Source organism: Mustela nigripes, chromosome 3 (genome assembly GCF_022355385.1).
Source record: "Mustela nigripes isolate SB6536 chromosome 3, MUSNIG.SB6536, whole genome shotgun sequence".
Lineage (NCBI taxonomy): Eukaryota > Metazoa > Chordata > Mammalia > Carnivora > Mustelidae > Mustela > Mustela nigripes.
In genome coordinates, this window is record NC_081559.1 from 72,879,614 (window position 1) to 72,897,460 (window position 17,847).

A 17,847-nucleotide genomic window follows, 5' to 3' on the forward strand; every position below is an offset into this window, starting at 1 on the left:
AGGAAGCCAGAAGATGGGGCTGGTTTTTTGTTTTTGTTTTTGTTTTTGTTTGCCAGTGCATCGAAAGCGATCAAAGCAAGGTTTATTATTTTCTCCTCGATGATGAGTCTATTGATTACATCTGTACTTTCCCCACTTGACCTCTTCTATATTCTTTTTTTTTTAATTTTTTTTAAAGGATTTTTATTTATTTATTTATTTGAAAGAGAGAGAGAGAGAGAGATGGTGGAGGGTCAGACTTCCTGCTAAGCAGGGAACCTGATGGGGACTCAATCCTGGGACTGAAGGATCATGATCTGAGCCGAGGAAGTTGCCCAACCAAGTGAGCCATCCAGGAGTCCCCATATTCTTATTATAGGATTCTGCAATGGGATGAATCATATAGAGTGGATTTTGTCCTATTATCGGCTGAAAGGGTTAATGACAGAAAGAAAACCTAGAATAGCGTAAACCACATTCTACACTCTACTAGTAGACAGAGCTTACGTAAATACAGACCGTGTACTATCTGAAGTGTTTGACAGGTTTACAGGCTTCCTAGGAGTCAGGAAAAGGTGAAAATCTGAAGAAATGAACATTGGACAGGAAACACAAGGCCGAGAGAAGTACTATGGTGGTGGTAGATGAATAAACAAGAAATTATTGAACACATGCTGGGTATGAGACTGTGCCTGCCATGCAAGGGCATAGAAGGATTTAAAACAACCAAGGAATTTACATTTTAAGATAGACCGGATATAAATAAATTTGAGCAAACTATAAAATCATCACGTAATTGAAAAAAAGTACAAATGAGATGTTAGAAGGTGGTATATGATTTATCACCAAATGAAGAGTGCTACTGATGAAGTGATTTTTCTCCACCAGCATCCAAACTCCGTAACAGCAAGGACCACCAAAGGCATGTTGGCAATGGTTACTATAGTGGTAGGCATTCATTTAATTAATCAAGGCAAGGGAACACAACTTTTTTGGGGGGGGTATTTTAAAAAATTTGTTTTTATTTTATTTTATTTTATTTTTTTATTTTATTTTATTTCTTTTCAGTGTTCCAGCATTCATTGTTTATGCACCACACCCAGTGCTCCATGCAATACATGTCCTCCTTAATATCCACCACCAGGCTCACCCAACCTCCCACGCCACTCCCTTCCAAAACCCTGTTTGTTTCTCAGAGTGCACAGTCTTTTTAAAGGAAGGATGGCGTTTTTTACTTTTGTTTAAAAGGTATGACTTATGTACAATGAAGTATGCAAATCTTAAACATAGGCTCAATTACTTCTCTCTGTACCCATGCATAAAGCCGCCTCCAGAAGAAGATTGAGAGCATTTCGAGCACACTGGAAGGTTCTGTCACACCTCCTTCAGTCTGTACCAACCCATAGTAGCTGCCTTTTTGACGGCTGTCTGTGCACGCTAATTCAGCCAGTCTTTGAACATGGAATTATACAATCATACAACTCCTTGTGTTGGGATTCGTCCCCGTTGTTGCTTGTTCTTACAAGCATTGGTCATTCATTCTGGTTCATTTCTGTGCATCATTCTTAGTGAGCCTCGGGCTTATTACAGGTTTGGTGCTGGTAGGAATACAGCTGCTGTGAACATGGCCAGATTTCTCTTTTGATGGATGTCAGCACTCCCTTCTCTTGAGCGTCTCTCCAGGAGTGGAACTGGTAGATCACAGAGTATTACTACCTTGAGAAGATTTGTCCAGCATTTTTCCAAAGTGCTCATCCCAACTTAAATTCCCCCCCCAACAATGAAAAAGAATTTGACTACAGAGTCTAAATTGGTTTTCTAGGTTTCATGAAAGGTCATTCAAAACTTACAAAGACCCTAGTCATTACAATCCAAGGGAATGCATTTTTCTCAGTGTTAGTATTGCTCGTGTTTCCACACTCTAAACTCTCGAAGCCGGCGTAGGCATTTGGTCAGTATTTGAGTGGATCCTGAGATAGGTCCACAGTTTTGGAAGGAAGGTGAATATGACAGCATAGCCTAGTGACAACTAATTATTGAGTTCTGACCTTCACAGATACCAAGGCTCTCAGCTTTATCCCTTGCCAGTTTCGTGATGTCATTCCTTCTACGATTCTAATTGAGTCTGCTCTCTGCCAAGAAGTCTTGTCCTACTGTTCCTGCTGAATAAAATTAAGGATGTCAGGCAAAGCCCACAGCAACACGGTTGCTGGTCCAGGACAGGTTGGTGACTGAGTGGGACGGGTTTGTGGACTACACCATGGTAAGGGGAGCCTATGATAGGGCCTTGCAGCATGGTTGAGCATGGGGTCAGGTCAGGTCTGTAACAAGCAGGACAGGAAGTAAGCAGTAAATGCTTTCCAAGAAATTCTTCTGTGTGGTTCTCTTATCAAGGAATAGGAAGAACCACCAAGCATGACCAGGGGTAATTTGAATCTTGAATACATGCAGTGTGACTGTTGAGCAAAGCTTCTTTAAAAGCTAACATTTGGGGATGCCTGGGTGACTCAGGAGGTTAAGCGTCTACCTTTGGCTTGGATCATGATTCCCAGGGTCCTGGGGTTGAGACCCGTATCAGGCTCTCTGCTCAGCAGGGAGCCTGGTTCTCCCTCATCTACTCCCCTGCTTGTGCGTTCTCTCTCTGTGTCAAATAAATAAGTAAAATCTTCAAAATAAATAAATGAAGTAATAAAAGCTAACATTGGGCACCTGCTACATACCAGGCATTCTTCTTTTCTTGTCTTTGCAGCCCTGTGCAATGGGTTTGCTCACAGCCCATTTCACAGATAAGGAAAGCAAGGAACAGAGAAAAGATATAACTTAGCCAAAGTCATACACCTAGAGACAAGAAGAGCAGGATTTGAATCTAGATGCTTCCAGAGACTGGGTTCTTAGCCAATCACTGCCCAATAGCTGTCTGTTAGGGTACTTTAAACTTCTAAATGCGTAGTATTTATTTCTATGAACCTCATAAACGTTGGGTACTTGAAGTGAACATTTCACTCATTTTTAGCATGCCATTTCTCCCTGGATGGTTTGCAGACTTGTAGTCTGAAGAAAGCTTGACGTATGGAGGTAGTAGAATAATCCAAGGATCTCAGCTTTTGGAAAGAAAAATTTTAACCTAGGGTTAGTTGATCTGTATCAGAAGGTGTGTAAATTAGTAGCCCAACATACTATTCAATAATGTCTCTGTATTTTTATATAAACTATGGTGTATGCCATGAGAACTAAAGGATAATTCTGAAATCCAGGAATCTGAGAGCTGGAAAACCCTTGCATGCATTTACCAGTGGAGTGTCTGGCATGTGGTGCGTGCGGTACTAGGTCCTGAACATGTATCACTTGTAATCTTCCTAGCAACTTGAACTAGGTTTTATTAGATCCCAGAAGCCCACTTTTCAGATGCAGAAACTGAGGATCAGAAAATCCTGCCTGGTTTCATAGCTAGAAAGCACCACCACGGCGATTTGAACTAAGCCTGTTTGACCCCAACACTACGCTCTTTCCTTGATAATATGCTCCTCCACTTTGCCCAAAGGGGGGACTCGATTTCAAGGAAGTTCCTGCTCTGTGATAATATAGGCTCACCTTCCTATCCCATACATTTTTTTTTCAAATCAGTCTATGGCATCAAATTAAATTTCCAGAAGAATAGCTTTGAATTGTAATGGATGGCATAGTTCCCTGCCTCAACATTTTACAGTGTATTCTGATTTTACTGACAATACTATCTATCGGTGGCTCAGTGGGTTAAGTCTCTGCCTTGGGCTCAGGTCATGATCTCAGGGTCCTGGGATCAAGCCCCATATCAGGCTCTCTACTCAGCAGGGAGCCTGCTTCCCCTTTCCCCCTCTGCCTGCCTCTCTGCCTACTTGTGATCTCTCTCTGTCAAATAAAGGAAAAAAAAAATCTATCTATCTAAATACAGCAAACTTTAGACCTAATAGACCTGATTTAGTTGTCAGGTTTTTTTGTTTTGTTTTGTTTTTGATTTTTTGTGGTCTCATGAGCAAAGAAGGAAGTTACTATGGAAACCAAATAGAAACCCATATGAACTGGTAACAGTAAGAGGCCTAAGAAATTGGGCAGCTTGAAATGATTCCATCCAAGTAGCATAGGGGATAAAAGAGAAGGACATGAAGAGAAATTAGGCCAGAGTTATTTGGATTATACAAACCTGATACTTGTTTAGAGTCTGTTTTACCATTTAACCCTTGTGTCATTCAGGACGATACCACTGACAATGTTTACCTAATTTGTTAACTTAGATTTTAAACCTTATCTTGACCTCCATTTGCATGTGGTAGGTCTATTTGTACTTTAAAAGAATAATACATTATATGTTAATTTAAAAAAAGGAAGACAAGCAATGAAAAAAAAAGAATAGATGTAATAGTCATTTTAAAGGCAAGTGGAATAAAACAACTATAGTCTCCTGCTCTCTGCCCGAGGGATTCAGTTGCCATTCCAGTAATCCAAGAGACGCCAGCAATGTGACATCGGAGAGCAAATGTTCCAAATGTCACTGATATAAAAGCCGTATCAGGTGGAGCACCCAACAGGAATTTCCCATTAGCACGACTCTGAGTCAGGCCATCCCAGTGAGAGTGTCCTTTCACATGGGGTCAGGGCTTAGGTCATGTATTCTTGCAGGATTGGGGGCTTGGGGAAATTACTTATGTCTAGGAGTGCATATGAGAACTCATTTATGTAACCGTTTGTAAACGGAGTAGGCAGAGCAATGTCCTCTGTGAACGGATGCCTGCGGACAGTGGGCAGCTGTTCAGTGGTCTGGCGAGAACGCACGGATCAGCACAGCCCCACGGCATCACCCCAGAGTGAAGCCAGTCTCTCCCTTGGGATCCAGTTAAGCGTTTGAAAGTACGCCATCCTAGTGACCTGTTAGGGCTCGTGAACCTCTGCCCAAGCCATGTCAGACTGCCAAGGTTTGGGGTTTCTTCGGTCACTGTTTATTTCTCCTGGCATCTGTGGGTTCTGTTACGTATGAGATTGTCTGATTTTTGCATTTTGGTCCGTGCATATTTAGAGTATAAGGCATATTAGATGTGATGATCATTATAGGGGTGCCTGGGTGACTCAGTTATTAAGCATCTGCCTTCGGCTCAGGTCATGATCCCAGGGTCCTGGGATTGAGCCCCGCATCGGGCTCCCTGCTGGGCCGGGAAGCCTGCTTCTCCCCACTTCTCCCTCTCCCACTCCACCACAGGTGTTCCTTCTTTTCCTGTTTCTATCTCTCTGTCAAATAAATAAATAAAATCTTTAAATAAGATAAAATAGAATAAAGTGATTGTTATATACACAGGTCTTGAGAACTCTTTAAACAAAGCCCAGAAGCAACCAGTATTTTGAGTCTGTAGCAGAGGAAATGCGGGATCGGCTATCTGATGATTTCTCTAACTGGAAAGTACATTATCAGTTACATGAGTAGAAGGGAAGCTTTTAATGCACCCCTGTTGGTCGTTATTGGTGAGTCACTGGGTGGTAAATGTGAAAGGCGGTTTCTTTGCCCTAAAAGTAGTGTTAAAATTCTCTTCTCTCAACTTCATGTTGTGCTGTGGTGTGGTTGAGCTTATGAGAATGAGCCAGATGTGGACATTACCTTCAAAGAGCATCCAGTCTGGGGAAGAAAAGATATGTGTCTCAAGAACTCTGATCACGATAGATAGAGGAAAGTCCATGAGGTACTACTGAGCAAGGATTGTGAAAGTTAAGAACCTGGAGGGTTCCTTCTAGCTGAGCCATAGGAAGTGGCTCCCTGTCGGGGCCCTTACCTCCCACATGGCGTGTAAAGGAAGGACAGGATTGAGATCTTAGGGATGTGAGGGGAAGACTGTTTTAGTTTAGAAGAGACACACACAGTGAGTGAAGAGTGGGTACATCTAGGGGAATGGCTAGGAGTTCTGTTTGGTTGAAGAGTTCAAGAAGCCTGTCGCGGAAGATAAAGTCAGCTGGAGTTGGGTCACAGGGACCTTTAACAGTAGGGTAAGGAATTGGGGTTTATTTTCTGTTTTCTTCATTTCAAATTCTAACACAAGTGTGTTACTTTACAGTCTGATTGTTAAATATGAGCATTAGTAAAAAGTGAAGTATTACTTTTGGTAGTTTGTGGGAAAATACAAAAATAATGTTACACAGTTAAAGTGGGATGGGTCCAAATGGCTTTTTGAGGCTGAAAATTTTCCGTAGAGGCAGTGCTAAATATATCACAGAATCCTATCACTAAAGTGGAAGTCAGCTACATCCCTACAGCATGCCCTTATTTTGATTCCTCCTTAGGTTCAACAGTGTTACAATCTACATTTCATAGCAGATTTTTTTGGTTTGTTTGTTTGTTTTTTGTTTTATTTTGTTTTTTGGCCAGGTGGGTGGTGCTAAAATGCCCAATATCCCATTTCTCTGGCAAACAAGCTGGTTTGTTTGAAATATGAGTCATTAAGCTCCTTTATCTTTCCTCCCAATTTCCTACTTAGCATTTCCCCTTCATATTGGGTACTTTGTAAGCAGTGAGGTGGCTCATTGATTTGCTGCCCATGAAGGAGCTGCTCTGGTCTTTTTTCTATTCAAAGGAATTATTTTAGTCTCCCTGTGATGTGCCCTGGAAATATTCTGAGCTGATATTTTTAGCTATTGGAAGCTAACAGGAAAAAAAATTTGAATTTTATCAGATAGGGTTGAAACACTTTTCAATTGATAAAAACATTAGTGCAAAGGGCTATCTTTGTTAGTGTTCTCTGGCTAATTAACTCTGTTGACTAAAGCTTGAAGCTTCTATGGCAAGGTCAATTAGTTTTACTCTGTGATTATCTCTCAGAACCTCTAGTCCTGGCCATTGATTTCAATAAATAATTATAATAATAGTAGTCACTTACATAGCTTTAAGTGCTATACATATAAACTTATTTAATTTTTAGAATAATCCTAAATAGTAAGTATTGTAGCTGTCTCCATCTTTATAGATCATGAAATTGAAAAGTTATATGATTGGTCCAGGGTCCCCTTACTGGTTGGTTACTGGCTGAGGTGGGATTTGAACACAGGCACTTGGGATCCTGATTTCATTAAATCTTAATTTCATTAAAATCCAAGGACACCAGTATGAATGTCCCTAGACTTAGGTAAACACTATTTGTGTCTAAACATTTAAGGCTATTTATTTTGTATAGCAGAAAGCTTTGATTTAAGAAATTTCAGACCAGGGGTGTCCCAGTGACTCAGCTGGTTAAGTGTCTGCCTTTGGCTCAGGTCATAACCCTAGGGTCCTGGGATCGAATTCTGCATTGGGCTCCTGTTTCTGCCTCTGCTTGGTGGTCCCCCTGTTTGTGCTTTCTCCTGCTCTCTGTCAAATAAATAAGTTAAAAATCTTTTTTAAAAATTTCAGACCACTGTTATGATATAGATACCAGAAATCTATTTAGCGTCTCTCTTGTCACCCATGAATACATAGTTGGACACTTGGGCAAGACTTCACGGTGGTGACATTTGAGACCTGAGCCAGGACTTCGAGGATGTTCAGTGGTTCAGCAGGCAGAAAAGAGCACCAGACGTAAAGGGAACAGCACATGCAAAAGCTCAGAGGTGGGGTGGGATTCGATGTTCATGTTTGGAGGAAAATGGGATATCCGGTGTATCTGAACAGGGTGGAAGTCAAGCAGATACTGTATAAGGCTGCAGATTGCATCCTGCCGAAGAGTTAATATCATCCTCTCAGATGATAAATTTCATTTTGATCAAGGACTCACAAATTTTTATATCCGGATTCAGAGGGTTCCCAGGAGCTCTGATGTTTACCTGTAGGTCCATAGGCCCCTTTTCCCCAAGCTGTAGAGAATAATTAAGAATCAGGAATAAAGGGCACGTGGGTGGCTCAGTGGGTTAAAGCCTCTGCCTTCTGCTCAGGTCATGATCCCAGGTCCTGGGATCGAGCCCTGCATCAGGCTCCTTGCTCAGCTGGGAGCCTGCTTCCTCCTCTCTCTGCCTACCTCTCTGCCTACCTGTGATCCTATCTGTCAAATAATAAAATCTTTAAAAAGAAAAAAAAAAAAAGGATCAGGAATAAGACAGTCAAATATATGCTATGCTATAAGAAAGGACTCTGATGGCAGCAAAAATGCCTGTGAGGGGAGAGTGGTAGGAAGTGGAAACATCAGGAGACGGACACATTTAACCAAGGCCACTGGTGGCCAAGAGCGCCGAAGAGCCGTATTAGGAAAACAGAACGTGGGAAATAGAATTTCCCAGACTTGGGGTGAGCTACATGGGAAGGTTGCGAATGACGTGGCTAGCTTGGTTTAAGCATAGATAGCGATGTCACTAATAAAAGCTGAAGACAAGAGAGGCAAAGGTGGACAAAGGGACAAGGTTAGAAAGGTAAGGGGCTCAATTTTTAGACCCATTGAGTTTCAGGTGCCCACGATCATTCCAATGGAAACATCAGTGGACAGTTGGAAATGCATCCTGGAAAAGAAGTCAGCATTGGAGAGAGACTTAGCCATCTCCCTAGCGAATGGTAGGTTGAAGCCCTCCGGGTTAGGAGTTAGGCAGGGCCGCCCTAGGCGAGCAGCAGTGAGCCTGGCCGGGGAGAGGGGAAACAGGGGAGATGCAGGAGCATCAGTGCACCCAAGTTTCCTGAGCGTTGGGTCTGTTCTGAACACTTCACATGCATCAGCTCACTTAGTCCTCTGCTGCCTCCGTGAAGGAGCCACATTTTCCACGTGAGGAACCCGGGTCACCTTCAGTGGTGACTTAGTGGTGAGCCGAGGAGAGTGAATTAAGATACTTTTTGTCATAAGTCTTTTATAGATTTAAATATAGATGGGTAAGCTTTGATGACAGTATTTCCTTACTTTCCCCCCGGTTCTGTGAAGTAAATATAGAATTCATGAAGGAAGCATGATCGGAGACTTCCATAAATTTCCAAATTCCCTGGCTTTTTCTCACATGAATATTCTGTTAAGATTCATGCATTTCTTAATATAGTCTTATTTAATAGCTAAATCTTTCCCCTAAGTTTTTTCTCCTCATGAATGAGCATTTGGGGCATTAGTTGGAGCACTTCCTGAAATGGTTTCTTGAGTCACATTTTCATATTTCCTCTTAGAATATACATTGGACTTCCTTAGCAGTGATCTGAGATTTCACCGAACTCTACATCCCCTTCTAAACGATCCAGACTTCTCTTGTTTACTTACATGCATCGCTTCCTTAGAACCTCTTTATTTTGTTTTCCTTTTAATACTACTCTAGCAGTAGAGATCTTCTTTGGAGACCATTTTCTCAGAGTAGTTTTTTTGGGTCAGTTCACGAGTTATGTACATTGAGGAGCAAAAACAATGAAATCACACCAAGTTGCCATAGCTGGGTTCTCTGCTAGGAAGGGGTCAGCAAACTGTGGTCCAAGGACTGAATGCGATCCACCACTTTTTTGTAAGGAAAGTTTTGCTGGAATATAGCCATCCTCATTCATTTTGCCTCTGACCGCTTTCCTGCTACAATGGCAGAGTTGATTAGTTGCAAATGTATGACCCACAAAACGTAAAATGTTTACTGATTTGGACCTTCACAGGGAAAGTACTAATTCTTGCTCTAGAGCATATTCTTTTTAGAGGATCAGAATATGTCCGAAGCATATTTTAAAACTTTTTTAAAAAAGATTTTTTTGTTTTTGTTTTTGTTTTTGTTTTAAGATTTATCCATTTATTTGAGAGAGAGAGAGAGCAAGTGAGGAGTGGGTCAGAGGAAAAAAGAGAGAATCCTGAAGCAGATTCCCTGCTGACCACAGGGCTGCGGCTCCCTCCGAGGACACCAAGATCATGACCTGAGCCGAAATCCAGAGTCGGCCCTTAACCACCTAAGCCACCCCAGCACTCCATATAGCACTTTACAATTTTTAAATGAAATTTTATTCAACTGAGTAATAGAACCATGGAGTAGCTTCTGTATTATTTGTTTTTTTGGTTATAAAACAAATTGTCAAGGGAATAATAAAATTGAAGACTCCTTTAAGTAATAGATAATCAGAATTCTTACCTGTATAATCAGTCATCTGAATTTTTGTCAGCATTGACAAAATTATTAAATTTGGAAGGCCAAGACAAGAAATACATGTTGTCAAACAGGATCACATTCTGCTCTGTCAAATAGAAGTTCCTCCTGTGTCCCTCTTGGATGCCCACTCTCCCAGGTAGCTCCGCCCTCCTCTGAGGTCCTCTGTTGCCTCTGGATTCTCTTTCCTCAAATTTGTTCTCCTGGATTGGCCCCACTGATGCATAATCACATGATTCCACTGCTCTGAACTCAACTCCTGTTCTCTACAGCCCACCTAGTAAAATCTGGTCCTGCGCTAGCATTTAAGATCTTCCACAGAAGCCTTTGTGGAAGGTCGTAAGTGTTCCATACCTCCTCTCTGCCTTTTCTCCACCCCAACCCTCCTTTTTTTTTGTACCCTAGACTCTGAGTACTGAAATAAGTCTGTGCTTTATCCTCTGTTGATTTTCATACACTTTTCATCATTGTTTGAAATGTCCTTGGTATCCATCTCTGCTTTTGTTCATTTCTTGCCTGAATCTACTCATCTTTCAGATGTCTTCTTTTGAGCAAGTCCCCCCCATCTACTTTCCACCTGCCTCAGAACTTCTAAGGTAGAATGAATATTTTCATGCCATGAATATCCATAATATATTTTCTGGTTTTGTAACTTAAAAAGATTATTCACATACTGTATCCTGTTATCTATGGCTAAGCTCTAAATGCTTTTTTAAAGATTTTATTTATTTATTTGACACAGAGAGAGAGATCACAAGTAGGTGGAGAAGCAGGCAGTGGGAGGGGGAAAGCAGGTTCTCCTCTGAGCAGAGAGCCGGATGTGGGGCTTGATCCCAGGACCCTGAGACCATGACCTGAGCTGAAGGCAGAGCCTTAACCCACTGAGTCACCCAGGTGCCCCAATTTCTTTTTTATTTTATTTTATTTTATTTTATTTATTTAAATAATCTCTACACCTCACGTGGGGCTCGACCTCATGACCCAGATATCAAGAGTCCCATGCTTTTCTGATTGAGCCAGCCAGGTGCCCCTCAACTCTAAATTTCTTAAGGGAAGGAGCTTTATATTTATTGATTGTTACATTTCTATGTTTCTTTAATGTCTGGTTTTAATGTTTGGATATAATAACTGCACAATGACTTAGTGTTGAGTGGATAAATTAATTAATGCTTAATATCAGTTGTGAAAACTCTGTTATGTTTTATCAGATGGTGAATTTTAGCTTATTTGATATATGGTAGCACGAATGAGATTAGATACATTTCTGAGTTAAAAATCAGCTCTTCAGTTATTGACAGGAAAACCACAGTAGTTGCTAGGTGAAAGTGCCTACAGATCGTGTTTTTCATCTTTAGGAAGTTACCGCAGACAGCTTGTTTTCATAGAACGTTGGGTTGTAGCACTAAATCTATCCTCCAGGCGTTTAGACAGTGTAGAAATCCTCAGTGTATTTGAGATTGTCACAGATAAGAAGAGGAAAATCAATTTCTTGTCTTAACCTTGTTGCAAGTGAAAAAATCAAAATAGCAAAATCTTTTTACCAACTAAGGTATTTAGTGGAGATGGTAGACCAAGTAGACAAGATAACGAGAGAAGGTCTTATGCCATAGTTTAGGTTACAGTTTTCTGGGAAAGCAATTTACTATGTTTAACCTTAAATAAAGACCATTCCATTTTTGTGAACATGATGCGGGCATTGAGTCAGCACAATGGGTCACCTAATGTGCAGAAAATAGTCAGAAACATCTCATCTCTTATTTTTGTTGTGAAATAGACTTTGCTATATAGACTGCTAACTTTGTGTAAATACTCTTCTGCTGGTCTTTCTGTTTTTACTATTTTAAGAATCTTTACTTTAGTATGTTACAGAATGATAGAGCTCGCTTTCTCTTGTCTCCATCTTGCATTCTATGCATTAACTTAGTAGCTACGCCAGACAGTCTAGTGTTTGGTAGGATACATCATGTGCTCTGAGGGGCCTGACTAAGGAATGAGCGGAATGTGTGGGGAGTGTGCTGGACAAGAACATGGTATATAGTGGGCAAAATTCAGACCGTGGGAGGATTAGTCACACAACTTACAGGAAAAATTCTGTTGCAAAGATAATGGATCATTTACTTCCTGAATAAGCCATTCAGAAGGAACCTTTGCCAAATCACTCAACTCTCCCTGATGAGATTCTTCAAAGATTCCTACCCAGTTACTGGTTGGTTTAGACAACTTTGTCTGAATCAGCCTTTCCAACCTTTACAATTTCTAATTTATTAATTGCTTAGGTGGAAGGTATTGGGGAAGCTTTTTGGTCTATAGAATATAACATTAAATGAGAACATAATTCCTTTCATGTGTTTTGATAAAAAGCAGATTAATTTTTTTAAAAAAGCATTAATTTTGATCATAGATTTTAAAAAGAAACTACCTCTTCCCTTGTCTGAGTATACTTTCAACAAGAGCTTTAAGAGTTAATCTTCAATATGTGTTGTCACAAGGAGTAATCAGACTTGAACTTTATAAGCTTAGTACCTTTGGACTTCTGCTGCACACAGTTTGTGTGTAAGGGAAAAAGCCCTGTACAGTTTCTTAATTAAATGAAGTTTTGTTGTCACTTGGTTAGACTTCCTGGTTTTTTAACAAGACAATATATTAGCCACCTGCAAATTTGGAACTTGAATATCGTGATAAAATCTTTCTGTCCTAATCAAGTTTTTTTTTTTTAAAGATTTTATTTATTTTATTTGACAGACAGAGATTACAAGTAGGCAGAGAGGCAGGCAGAGAGAGAGAGGAGGAAGCAGGCTCCCTGCTGAGCAGAGAGCCTGATGCGGGACTAGATCCCAGGACCCTGAGATCATGACCTGAGCCGAAGGCAGCAGCTTAACCCACTGAGCCACCCAGGCGCCCCTGTCCTAATCAAGTTTTTGAGGCTGAATTAAAGCAATTATGCCTAATATTTCTGGCTTCAGGAACTATCAGGGATGACTGATTATATCTGAACCACATATTGATAGAGTGCTAATTTTTAATCAGAATGGTCAGCCACCCCCACTCCCCGAAGGTTATAGAAGGTTCTGCACTTTATTGTGGTTGCTGTCATCTTGAAAGTTGTGCAGAATGTCCATATGAACCTTCATTATAGTCTCAAAACAAGCCAAAAGCTTTATGCTGTGACATTCCATACACGCTGTGTAGAAAAACACGCTTTTGTGCAAAAGGAACAATAATAGATTAATTTTTTACAAATCACATACATACAAATAGAAGTATTGTAAGTTTCACTTTTTAACTCATACTTACTGTGTGTAGGAAACCAAGGTCCAGTCTTTGCTTCTCAGACTCAGCACAGTCTGATAGAGGAGATAACAGGTGTAAGCAAGACAGCTCTATATACCAGTAGAACTGACCAAGATATCAGATGAGATAAGTTGCTTCTTTCTAGCAGAGATCCGTGAAGGTTTTGGTGATAGTGATTTTGACGTAGGTTTTGAAGGACGTATAGGCAAAGGGAAAAGAGATGAATGAAGTGGAAAAATGCTCCTTGGGCTAGGCTGGCAACAAAACACATGCACCATCTGGGAATCCCTTAGATGTGGTGAGCAGGGTTCACCTGCCTTCTTCCTTTCCTCTGCTGCTGGACGGGGGAAAACAGAGGAAACCATGATTTTACTCCATGGTCTTCTTTTCTCTTTTACTCTCCCACTTGCCCTTTCGGGATTGTAAGAGGTTATGGCGAGTAAGACTAGGGAAGAGGAATGGGCACGGGCAAAAAGAACCTGCAGTTTAGCATGGGGGTGGGGGCGATGGGGGGTGGGCTTTGCCGTAGTTTTCTTCTTTTACTTTTTCAGTGTCCTCTCCTTTTCCAAAGCTTGGCAGAGTCCATCATAGTAAAGAGCAAAGAAAAGTGGGGAGGGGGTTTCCTGCAGCAGACCATATTCAGTCTGCCTACAATTATGTGGGATTAAAGAGTAGGGATTGAGTGGTGTTTGCAGAAAGAAAAAAAAAAGAAAGCAGGTGTCATGCTGAGCATACAAAAATAATCTTGATGGACCCTGACTTTAGTTCTAGGTCATCATAGCAGTCATCAGTGACATTTTACTTAGGACCTATAAGATGTATGGGATTGCCTTACAGCGTAATAGAGGTTTTTAAAAAAACATTTTTTGTAGAGATGTAGGGGGTGTTAAGATACCCCCCCCCCCGTTTTTTTCCTGGAAAAATGTTACTTATAGGAGCAGCACAGCAGAGGCTCCTGAGTAGGCATCAATCTTTTGCTCTTCTGTGAAGTCTTTGTCTTTCAGAATATGTATTTGTGCATTTTTTTTTTCCTTTTCCTTAAGTAAAAAGAGAAAAACCAAAACCAAGTGAAAAAAGAGGCTTGAAAAATAATCAAACCTGGGGACTTTTAAAGCTTTTTAAAACTACCTTGTGAATAACCAAACTTGCTGGAGAGGTTTATGCTTTGAAGGAAAAACTTTCTGTCTCATTTCAGGATCAGAGTAACCCTACTCTGATCTTCTACTTTGGAGTACCAGGTTTTTCTTCTTCCCCCTCTTCCTTCTCCTCTTCCTCCTCCTCTTTTCTCCTCCCCCCGCCACTACTTCTTCTTTGCCTTAAAGTGAACATAGTTTATCTTCTCATAAAATATCCTTTGCCTTCTGAGAAATAATATCAAGTTGAAAACTGTATTCTTTGATAGTATAGTCAGCTTTAAAAAAAAATTATTTATTTGACAGAACAATAGAGCACAAGCAAGGGCAACAGTAGGGAGAGAGGGAGAAGCAGACTCCGGATGAAGGGCTCTGTCCCAGGACCCTGGGATCATGCCCTAAACCAAAGGCAGACACCCAACCATATGAGCCACCCAGGTGCCCCTAGTCAGCTCTTTCTGCTGAAGATTGTTCTAGGAGTTTGGCACTTGCCCTCTGTATGGCACATTACAGACTACGAGTGAGTCTTTATCAGGGTACATAGTACGGTTATGTGGTGAAACTACTTTACACTTACTGTTTTTAAAAACTAAGGTTTAGGGGCACGTAGGTGGCTCAGTCAGTTAAGCATCTGACTCTTGATCTCAGCTCAGGGATTGATTTCATTGTGGTGAATTCAAGCCCTGCATTAGGCTCTGTGCTAGGTGTGGAGCCTTACAGGAAGGAAGGAAGGAAGGAAGGAGGGAAAGAAACTGGGTGTGGAGCCTACTTACATACGTACATACACACATACACACACACTAAGGTTAGCATTTAATTGGAGAGTTAAACATGTTTTTGGAAAATCTGCTTTGCCCCCTTTTAGAAAATATCTGCTATATAAATTGAGAGTTTTCTTAGTCCAGACTCTGGGTAAGATGTCAGTTATGAGTGTTACAGATGGCTAATGCATTCAGTGGCTACATCCTTGAGACTCCGTAAGACTGAGCAAAAGAGGTAAAAATCTGAGACCATCCCTTATGAACTTTCTCCTCAAAAGATATACTGGAAAGAATTTTCTGATTGGTCATCCACAGTCCCCTGAGAAGCTCATGGAAGTTCTGTGGAGTTGTACTATGTGAGCGTAATCTCTCTTTTTCAGTTCTGCCCCTTGCCATAAACAGCAAGAGAAAGAAATCAAGGAGCCACTCCTGTCATTGACCAGATCACCCCAGCACGGTCAACAAGACAGACCGAGTCCCAGGGAAAAGGCTGCTGGCATCTGAGGATAAACCACTTTGAACAGCTTTTACCTTAACACTGACTGGAAGACTTTGACACCTGGTTACAAGGTGAGTTAGGAGAACACAAGCTTAAAATCAGACATAGGATTAGATTAGGCAGCGCTTAATAACAGCAAAAGATTAGTGAGACGTTACCAAATCACGGGAAGATGTTTCTTTATACATTCTTTTCTGTGTTCTATGAGACTGCAAAGTAATATATAATAATCCTGGTTATGTTTAGGCATCTTCATAAAAAGTTCTGCTGTATTTTTTTTTTTAGGCTAGGAAGTAGAAAAACATGCCAAAAGATTTGTTAACCTTTTTCTATGTGTAGTCTGACATGTGGAAATAAGACATTGCCCTTCCCTTCTGGGGTAAAAAAGCTGCAGATAATAAGCCCACAAAAGGAAATGTTAACCCTGCTTGATTATTTACGTATATGTACATAGGTGCCTGCATACACATATTCTTAAAATGTATCCCTTTTTTAATAATCTTTCTTAGAAAACCAGTGGTTGATTTTCTTTTTTGCCCAAGAGACTGAAATAACTAATCAGATGTCAGCAATGCTTACTATGGTGTGGGGGCTCCTTGTCATCTTTGGTATTTGTGGTTATTATTTTCAGAGCCACGTCACATATGCTGTGTGATATCTTAGGCTCAGTGACTTCGATCTTCACAATTCGGACACATTCCTCCCAGTTAACACAAAAATTTCTACTGTCCGAGGTCAGTGATGCCCAGAGTGGGAGGGTGTACCAGCAGAGTTCTTATGGGCTCTCACAAGCTGTGTGTCCTCTACTCAAACTCTTATTTGCCCTGGGGCATAGGGGTGGTTGTGGTGTTAATTTAGACCTCTGTAATTTGGGAAACACCTCAAATCTTCTGATACTGCTCCTACCCTTTCCTTGCATGGACTGGTTCCTCTTGGTAGAGCAGAAACCAAGGCTCAACACTTTAATGTAATCATAGTTATGTGAGAAGCTTTTTGTTTATTACTGCCTTATTTAAAATTACATTTTAGAGCAGAGCTTGCCAACCAGCGGCCCATAGGTCAAATATTAGACAATAATCTTTTAACCTGTAAACATTTTCCTTTTTAAAATAGAGTTAATTCCCAATATTGGACAATCTAGAAACATCACAGAAAAAAATCAGATACCTGGCTTCTCTTGGAAGATTAAAAATCTGGTCTTATTACTATTCCAAGGACTGAAGTTTACTAAGATTTACCCTTCCCTAAGTATTTAATGCAACCAGCCTTCCAGGTTCATGTCATGTGTCTTGGTGCCTGTAGGCGTTGGAGGTCAAGTCTCCTGCTTTGGGCGTCAGTTTCTTCTCTCCTCTCCTTTCATGACGTCACTTCCATGTACTTTATGCATAACACACTGTCAGTCTTCATTCTTGTTTGTCATTTTATTGCTTTATATGAAAGGTGTGTGTTTGGAAAGTGATGGTTTTCTGAAGTTGAGCCGACCCCTCTGAGACTGGCCTATGAAGAAGGAAGACTTTTCCAAAATCAGAATGGTCCATTGTTCTTAGTTTGGAAATCTGATTTTCATAGTGATGAGGTTTCCAGACCTTGAGGTTGTCATTTCAGAGTGATAGCGTATGAACCCAGAGTCCAGCACCTGATCTTACTGTTTTCTTCCTGGGAGGCAAAACCGATTTGACCTCTTTTTGAATGATCCCCATGGAGATTGGAGTCCATCTACCAGCCCCCGACTCAGTCTGGACACCACAGTGATTCAGTGAACAATGTGCTCTGCCATCTACATGTGTGGAACTTTTGACATTGAGAAATCTTGCTGTCAGAATCAGGTGTACCTTCAGGCACAGTAGGTTGTAGTCAAATCACAAAGTGTCTCCTTCTGCATCTTCGATCGCTATATACTATTGGAAGCTGAACTCTTTACGGGGATGTTCCTGTTAATTTGATATTGAATCAAACTTTTATACAGTAATAAAGAACTTTAACCACAAAAACATTTCAAATCATAGGGTCCTTTTCTGTGTACATTATCTAAACCCAAACATTAATTATTTGATCAGCGTTTACAGTAGAGGAAACATGATTCACTCCCCAAACAGCAGTGCTTGTCCCAACAACTCAC

General features: G+C 40.8%; 1 protein-coding gene across 12 annotated transcripts in view; it reads left to right on the forward strand.

Moving 5' to 3' along the window:
- OSBPL6 (oxysterol binding protein like 6) overlaps positions 1–17,847 on the forward strand; it is a 204,188-nt gene that overhangs the window by 75,026 nt on the left and 111,315 nt on the right. For 10 of the 12 annotated variants that reach the window (XM_059394230.1, XM_059394235.1, XM_059394238.1 and 7 more), the window contains one exon: positions 15,610–15,799. The exons of the other annotated variants lie outside the window; for them this stretch is intronic. The gene's annotated coding sequence lies outside the window, so the exon portion shown is untranslated. The remainder of the gene's footprint in view (positions 1–15,609; positions 15,800–17,847) is intronic. 12 annotated transcript variants of the gene reach the window in all.